This window comes from Triturus cristatus, chromosome 11, assembly GCF_964204655.1.
Source record: "Triturus cristatus chromosome 11, aTriCri1.1, whole genome shotgun sequence".
In the NCBI taxonomy this organism is placed as follows: Eukaryota; Metazoa; Chordata; class Amphibia; order Caudata; family Salamandridae; genus Triturus; species Triturus cristatus.
Window position 1 is genome coordinate 799187159 of NC_140594.1, and position 8993 is coordinate 799196151.

Here is an 8993-nt window from a genome sequence, read left to right on the forward strand (position 1 = left end):
CCTTTTTCCTTTTTCTATGTGTGATGTGAAATGCATCACACAAATATCAAGGGAAATGCCTTCAACAATTATTTTTTGTGCAGGAAGGTACTGCTTCCTGCACAAAAACAATCCTTCTCATAATGCAGTCAACCCTTCAGCATGGAGCATGGGTGCTTGCATTGACGCTATGCAGCACACAGTGCGCCAATGCAAGGAGGTAGCAGAAGCGCACCATATCTTAGCAGATATGGCACATTTCAGCTACCTCAGTTTCACTCAATACAGCGCACCATCTTCTTGTGCTGCCTTGCGTTTCATGAAATCTTAGTAAATCTTCCCCATGTGCCTTATTAACTTCTATTACTATGCAGATATGTTTCGTTATTTCTTATTAGATGAAAATACTGCAATGTTTTAATTCCATCATTTCTTTGTTCGCTGTTGAGGTTGAAGATGTGTGTTGTGTCTTTTACTGGCACTGCCTCTATTTCTATTGTGGAACACAGCATCAGTGGATGTCAAGATGCAGATTAAGGGCCAGGTTTATCATAGTGTTACATCACCCTTTGGCCATGCAAGGGGGCGCTAGGGCAATGCAACACTAAAGTCAGATTTATCAAGTCATGCAAGGCCACCTTGCGTGGCTCTGTAATGCTTGAGAAATTTGCAGTAATGCAAGGCAGTGCTATTCGCTGCCTTGTGTTACTCTGCCCCAGTAATGCATTCCTGGGTGGAGCATTGGTGTTCCCACACATCCATATAAGGATTTTGCCACATTCTCAGATTTGCCATTATTGGTAGACTTGGGAATGCGTCATGGGTACCAGATTTGGTGCAAAGTGGCACGTTGTGCCCCAGTGCTAGGACAGCACATAAATGTGCTGTATAATGTTAAATACAGCACATTTCTGCCCTTTCCCATTCATGTAGTGGCTTGCTGTGTTGCGCTCAATGGCGGCTGCTCTATTTGGGCAGAGGAGCGTCGCTCTCCTTGCTGTGGCCGCAGCAAAAGTGAAAGATAAAATGGCAATAAAGTGACTTTATTAACATTTATTTGCAGCTCTGCCAGCTGCCGGAGCTGAGTGCTAGGGCACTGGGGGCAGGGCCATTGCTGCAATGCAGCCTGGGAGCAGAGAGGAGGGGTGCCTGGCTACACTACACCAGTTTAAACTGCTCATGTCACTTTAGCCAGCCTCTTGCGATGGCCTGCCTGACATGCGCAGTTTAAATTTCTCCAGCCCAAGCTGGGTGGACAGACAGCACAGGTCCCTAGTGCCAAGATGAGCAGTGAGCCAGCCCGCTCCAACCAATCCCGGCGTTGCTTTCATGCTGGGTAGCAGCATGATATGTATAGCAAACAACATGTAATTTCACTTTCAAGGAAGCATGCACATAAGAGTTGCAAGGGGAGGGAAACAGGGAGACAAAAAAACACTTATAACCAGAAAATGCAACACTGGTTTGTATTGAGCAGAGATGGCATAAGAAAGGGAGGACAAAATGGCACACTCAGTCACATTAAATGTACATGTAACTTGTACAGACTTGTGCACATTAGTGCTCATGAGAAAGAAAGTGAACGGCGCAAGCGACTAGTGAAAAAATATATACAGCCAAAAAACGGCGCAAGAAAAAGACATAAACATATACAAAGGACTCTTGGTGGTTCCAATACATTAGTACATTTTTAGGAGTACAATTAGTTTCATGGAACCATGAAGATAGCGCCAAGAATTGCGCTGAAGGGTCTACGGCATTTCGACCTGTTCAGAATTCAGGTCATCGTCAGGACCAGGTTACGATTTTGTAGGAGTGCGTTAGAATGACCAGGGGCGCAAGTAAGGCCAGGTCAAGGCACAAAATAACAGGGAACAGGAGAGTAGACTGATATTGAATGAAGCACACTTAACTAGGACAAATAGTAAGGATGCGGACACGTCAAGCCAAGGATTGCAGATTAGTTAACCTCTTCTGTGCCACGCCCTTCCCCCTCCTGTGCCGGGCGTTACATTAGCGGGCGGGGCTCATGACAAGATAGTCTCGTCATGGGCACAGCGCAACCGTGCTCCATGACGAGACTATCTCGTCATGGGCACAGAAGAGGTTAATCAGTTAGGCCTCAGGTAAGTGCAATCTACGACACCCTTTTCTCTCACGGCCCACCTTCATCAGCGTGCCGATGCACCATGTCTAGACCGCCGCCAGATCACTTGTAGTTAATGCTCCTGTGTAGGGCGGTTCTAGGTAGTATGCAGAATTCACTGGGGCGGTTGTTGAATGCGATGCAGAAGGGTGATTACAAGTAATGTCACCTCTTGGAACTAGTTCTGAATTTACCCTCAGATGGTGCAGACCGGCCCTGTGGTGACTCTGGAACTGTCCTACAGTGAGGCAGGGTTTGGCCTCAGCATACAGCAGGCAGTCTGTGTCAGAGGTGAAACAGCCATCTCATCGCATGCGTTTACAACGAATGCGATTACATTGCAGCCGTTACAATGACCACGTTGTTACATCGCAGTACCATTACAACACAAGTCGTTACAACGACTTGCTGTACGGGGCGCTCTAAACTAAGGAATAGTATAATCTACTATTCCAACACCTTCCCTGCTGTTGCACACACTGGAGCTGGAATAGTAAATTATACTATTCCTAAGTCCAGTGCACCCCCTACAGCAAGTTGTTGTTACAACTTGTGTTGTAATGGTACTGCGATGTAACACCGAGGTCGCTGTAACGACAACGTTGTAATCACATGCGTTGTAAATGCATGCGATGTAAAGGCCTATATTTGTGTCCGAGTGCATGCAGTGGAGTGAAGTGTGGGCATCAAGGGGAGCGCCTACAATTACAAGGTGCCTACGCCAATGGAGTCACTGGACATACTGCCACTCACACAATATGGACATAATCTTTTTATTGAGAAATATATATGTGATTAAGAGGGTCTGTGCATATGTAACACAAGCCAATGCTTTGCAAAGCGTAAAGCGCCAAAAACAATATAGTAAGAGACATCACACCAGTGCATGCGCTGCACAATCAGCCCGCTCAACCCTCACTCTAAGCCAGAGCTTTCCAAACTCTGTGTCGGGACACAGTACCGTGTCGCCTGCCATATGTGGGTGTGTCGCGCGATGACTGTGCGTGTGCAGTGCGTGTGCCTGCCCGAGCGTGAGTTACCAGCATAAAACTCGCCGCCTCTGCCAGAAGGCAGGCTCGAGGCTCAGCCAAGTTAACCCTAAGCCAAGGTTACCTCTTTGGTACGACGAGCCTTTAAAAAATGCTTTATACAGATGCAATTTCTTATGGATCTCGGGAGATACTGAGTCTGTGCTGCCCGTCAGTTACACACTGAGATCTCAGTGTTGGCACTCTGCCGGCTGTATTATTTTGCAGCACCTAGAAAAGCTCAGGTCTAGCTGAAAAAGGAGGTAATAATATTGAATGTGTTCCCTGTTGGGTGGCTGTTCTCTGCGCGCACAGGCTGCAGCACACCCAGTCCTTCCTGCTGCGCCTACCCCTACCGGCTGTGACAGTGTTTCTCTCTGTTAGTCCCCCGGCCATGGTACCTCCCGGCCCCCTTCCAGCAGCAGTAAGACACTGCGCGAGGAGCGCGAGCAGAGAGCGCGCCGGTTACCGCGCCTCACGCTACAAGTGCAGCAGTCATGAGATGTGATCAGGGCTCACGCAGACAGGAAGGCTTGTGGAGACCCAGAGGATAGGCCGTACGATTGGAAGGGGATTTGTGCACGTGCGCGCGGTCTGACAAACACGCACGTGTATGTGGCACTGTGCAGCAGCAGAAAGAGGGGCGGGTGAATGTGACAGTCCGCACAGAGATAGAGAGGCATGTATGTGCCTCCATCAGCGAGCAGAGCAAAACACGCTGTGTATGTGGCATCGCTGGGGAGAAGAAAATGGCATGTATATGTGCCAACGGCCTCCGAAAAGAAAAAGGGGCATGCGTATGTACCACTTTCTGCGAATAGAAGATGGCATCTTTATGACCCACAGTGTAGCACTAGGAAGAGTGGCCTGTGAAGGACCCACTGGCTGTGAACAGAGAGGCAAGTGAAAGTGTTCACCGCCTAGCATCAGGAAGAGGGCATGTATATGTGTCCCTGCATGCCAACAGAAAGATGGCACGAATATGTGCCAACAGTTGAGCATGAGGAAGAGGGGCATGGTCAGGACCCACTGTGCACTGCCTGGCAAGGTAAGTGTATTTATTTATAACGTTTTGCATTGCGCAACCCCGCGCACCCCGTTCCCTCCACCAGCGCCGGCCGACCCGCCCTCCCACCCGCGAGTCATACCATCCGCTACTGCTGCTAGGTGGACCTGGGGAGGAAGCATTTTGTATTAACAAACCAACGACAGACTCTCATCATGCTCTGTGGAAATAGATGCAATTTAGCTAAAGAAAGACTTGGTGAGATCCGCAGGTAAGCCTTTTTATGTACACCTCTTGTGGGTTTTAAAACATTCAGGAGCATTCGGAGGCATTGTAAGGCTGCCCGGGGTGGGGGTTGCGCAGCGGCCCGCCCCCTTGAGGGCGGCCGCCTTAGTGCCACAGGAAGGCACAGGGGTGGGAGGTCTTGTCCCTGGGCTTGACCTAGGGAGACCCCAGTCAGGTAGCTGCTTCCGGCGGGGAGGAGCCTTGAGGGGGGGTACATATTCGGTCCCCGCCCCCTCCTCGCCCTCTTGTCCGTTCGTTTTGCCTTAGCTGCTGGTTCCGCGTCGGTCGTGTTCTCTGGGAGAGATAGAGTCACACTTCGATCGATCGCTCGCCTGGTACGATCGTCTGCGGCCCAGAACGTCCGCTTGTCGCGGTGAGTCTGCTTGAGGTGGGCGATATAAAAAATGTGTACTTTGAAAGCCGGCAGTTAGACGTGTCCCGGTCGGCGGCTTCCCTTAGCCTTGGTTATTTGCCCTGGAAGGGGCTCTCATTGGGCCTGAAGGCCCTGGGGACGGGATGTGGTCCGGCGGCAAGACTGCAGACCTTGGGTTCGAGCCTCGTGGTCGCGTCCACAGCCTGTGATCTGGGCAAATCACTTAATCACTTAATGGCCGAGTTCGCGCTATATAATTTTGCAACACCGGGGTGGTAGCGTTACTGGGTTAGCCCGGATCAGGTCTCAGTTATCCCGGTAAGTGTTGGTGATTGATTGGAAGCGAGAGTCTCGGTGGAGCGGCGGGTGATCTTGGTGCCATAGCGTGGCCGGGAGGGCCCGGATCGGTGCTTTTATTAAGGCATTCGTGGCTGCGGGGCTGTAGCTCAAGGTTAGAGCGCATGCGGTGCATGCCTGTGGCCCCAGGTTCGATTCTCCGGTATCTCCGCTTCTGTCACAGTGCTGCCGACCTCGGAGCAGGGGACCAGGGTGCGAGAGTCGGAATTGTCTTTTTGAGAGCACGGGTGTCATTATGCCAGGGGGTGTAGCCCAGTGGTAGAGCGCAGGGATTGCGTGGAGGAGGCCCCGGAAGGGCTGGATTTAGGACGGTGCGACCGTGGTGCCATCTTCTTGTGGGCGCCGGGTTTGGATGTTTATTAGGCTTTTGAAGCACCGGATGCTGCGTTTCTTTCAGATCTCACGTGTGGGTCAAGTTACTCGTGTGATTAATTTCCTCCTGGAGAGATCAGCATTTTGTAGAGTTGAGGCTTAGACTAACGGGAAGTTAGTGCAGAGGGTAGGTGTTCCTGCTGCTAAGAACGTGGGCCAAGTAGATTACAGAGGGCGTTTGATGTAAATAGGTCAGCAGGTTACTGTTTTCAAAGGAGGCACACCTTTTTACTCACAAGTTACAACTTAAGGTACGTTATTCAATAACTGCATGCACACCGCCAAGCATACATTAAGAGAACATTGTTTACTTTGCAAAAAGGGCTAATTTTGGGAGGCGGGAGCTAGCATGGCGCGCGTTTGACCAGAATCGGGCAGCATAGCGCTTTCTTGCACCAGTTGCCTCACATGCTGGCATGTACGGATAGCGTTGGATGAAAGGAGAGAAGGTTAGCACTTCCCTTGACAAGGATGGAAGGGGTGTCCTAGTGGCCTTTACAACACATGCACGGTTAAGGCACCGTTACTTACTTACTGGCGTCTAAACCATGTCAGGCATGATGCGCGTTTTAGTAATACAGTGCAGCAACGCATGATTAAGAAGGGAAGTTAGCGCAATTGGTTTGTCGAGGAGAGGATGTGGACCGTCGGCTACGCTGCGGCGAGGTCGCGTACACGTGAGAAGTCCCTGGGTGTGGAATGCGGGTGGCTTGGATCTGGGGAGTCCAGGTTCGGGCCTCAGCGTGGGCATTGTAGGGAGAGGCGGTGTGGCCTCAGGCACGCGCGCGCTGTCGCAGGCGGGTCTTTGTTTTCCCCGCGCGTGAATGTGGATGTAAGGCGGTGCCATGTGGGGCCCCCCTTTACCGTGGGGCCAAGTTCTCGCTATATATATATATAATGTGCACACCGGAGCAGAGTATCAGCCATGGGAGGTGAGGGGCATTTATCTGATAGTGCTATGTGGGCACGGTGTCATGTATGGCAGAGTATGCACTATGTAGGCTTGCGTCATTTTGGTGTGTCCCCTTGCGGCGGAGCGGGTGCTATGTGTAGCGCGCGGATGCCGATTGGACTTGGGCGGGCTAGCGCGATGTCATAATAACCTCAAGGGAAGAAGGCCAAGAGTGTGGGTGCTCTTTGCCTGGTTAGTTATAGCTCAAGTTCGTGCTGTATAGGCCCCGGATTGGGATATTGCAGTTTTGGGTGTTTCTGGGATCGCTTGATTGGACCCCGGCAGAGCCTCCTTGTTGGGTTTTAGTATGTAGTTACGGGCCCGTGTTCAGCGCTCCAGTGCCTTCGGGTCGAGCCTCGCTTTTGTCTGTATCTCCCGTGCCTGAATGTGCAATGGAAACACGGTGCTCGTGTAAGCGCTCCTTTTCCGGCAGGTAGAGTCGCACTATAATTTTTATCTCCTCAGTAGTGGCGACACGGAGAGGTATGCATGCGCACGGGGGGCACGTGGGCTATGCTGTGGCATCTGCAGGTTACGGGCTTGAATCCATTGTGCGGCCCCCAGCTTTCCATCCGGCAGCCGTGGCTAAAAAGAACAGTACTGCTCAGTGGGCGCATGTTTCGCATGTATGAGGCCCCAGGCTGGCAATGGCACCAGGTTTTGAGCCTCGGGGTCGCGTACGCACAATTGGATTGCGTGCATGTCGCTTACACTCCCGTCCCTGAAGGTGGAGACGCGCTATATTGTGTTTAAGTAGTTTTACACAATGAGAGGTGGTGACTGCTCGGAGATATGCTTTTGTGACATATCACATTCCTTGGGTGACATATATGATTTTGGGAGTTGCAGGCTGGGCCTGGCCTGACTACGTGTTGGTGTTTTTCTGCTGCATTACATCCTGGGGAGAAGTCAATCCCGGTAGGCATGCATCCTCACTCCCTAGTCATTGCCTCAGCTAGTTAGGGAGCCCTGCAGACCAGTTGTTTTTAGTTTTATTCCATACTTGAAGCTGGCGCAGGGCGCACCTGGCTCTGTTGGTGTCTTTCATGGAGAATTGGCGTTTTACTGGTGTGGAGGGACAGCCCAGCTGTCGTATTCGCAGGCAGGCTGACATGAGGGTAGAATAGCTCTCGGTGGGACTTGCAATTGAGCTAGGAGGGGTACTTATTTCACTATATGCAATCATAAGCACTGAGCAGCCAATAGATGGGCTTGGTGTTAGTAGTGCTCCTCGCTTTGTATATATAGAGATGCGAGGATATGTGCGCAGTATGTCAGGTTCCGGGAAATCAGGTTTATCGTGTCATCGCCTTTGCGCTCACATACACAGACATTTGTATGTTTTAAATGTATTTTGTCGTAGTGTTTGGTGACCCTGCCTCACCATGCCTGAACCGAGGCATTTTCCAAATGATATGCCTGCTTGCCGCAATTATGACTCATTGATCTTATGCAACACAGAGGCATGGCCACGCCAGTACTATTAGCTTTGGTATGTTCAGCGTCACAGGAGTACAGATCGGGCCGCCAAGATGGAGAGCTGGGGAGATGAGTTACCCTGTCGGCTAGGGCGCTGGGCCTTGGACATGGGGAACTGGGTGGGCGTCTCGGCAATGACGCTTAAACATCCTGTGATTCTGGGCAAATCGCTTAATCTCCCTTGTGTGTGGGCACAGCTGGGATCTGCGTAGGTCAACCATAGTGGGGTATGTCGCAGGTCCTCTCCTGCCCAGGTCTCATAGAAGGGCAAGTTACTTGGGCATGCTCCTTGCTGTAGTTCAGCACACGAATCTATGCATGTGTAGGTAAGGGCAGGTTTTATCCAAAGGAGGGCAAATTACATACATCCTCCAGTATTCTTAGATATAGGCAGGCCCAGTTCCACCTCTTCCTGTGGGAGGCTAGCAGCTCCGGGGGATACTAAGCATACCGGGGCATAGTTTGTTCAGCACCAAGGGCCACTGTAGGTCAGCAGGTAAGGTACTTGGGATAGGACTCAGCAAGTAAGTAGGATGGGCGGGGTAGGGGTCAACCCACTGGGGGTGCAGTGACTGCAATTTTGGCCACATCACGATCCTTCCATCAATACTTCTTGCCTCAGGCATGAGTTTTTCATATCAGCCTGGAATCACAGCAGTTATTTTGCAGGCAAACTCTGAGGCGGTAGCACGCATTATGGTCATGTTAGGTAGCCGGTCTACGGGGATTTATTTACAGGTCTCAGGTATGAAACTGGCTCATTTCTTAGGTGTACTTGCACTTGGCAGGGAGATCGCGGTGTAATCCTCAGCTCTAGGATCCTTTCCAAACAAGATAGCCCAACAGGGGATGTGCCTGCTGTTAACCCCATGTATAATGGGCAGGCATCAGTAGCTAGCTCTGCCTCTCACTCCTGGAGTGTGATAAAAGTAGTAACAGTTACACATTGCAATTCACAGCTTTATTAAATAGCAAGTAATTTTACGATTGTCTGAGGGTGCGATGCACAGTTATCA

The 8993-nt window shown here is 50.9% G+C and overlaps 1 non-coding gene across 1 annotated transcript; it reads left to right on the forward strand.

Moving 5' to 3' along the window:
• Positions 1-5973: 5973 nt before the first annotated feature.
• LOC146785456 (U6atac minor spliceosomal RNA) lies at positions 5974-6098 on the forward strand. Its single transcript, XR_014971468.1, has one exon. It is a non-coding gene; the product is annotated as a U6atac minor spliceosomal RNA (small nuclear RNA).
• The last annotated feature ends 2895 nt before the right edge of the window (positions 6099-8993 follow it).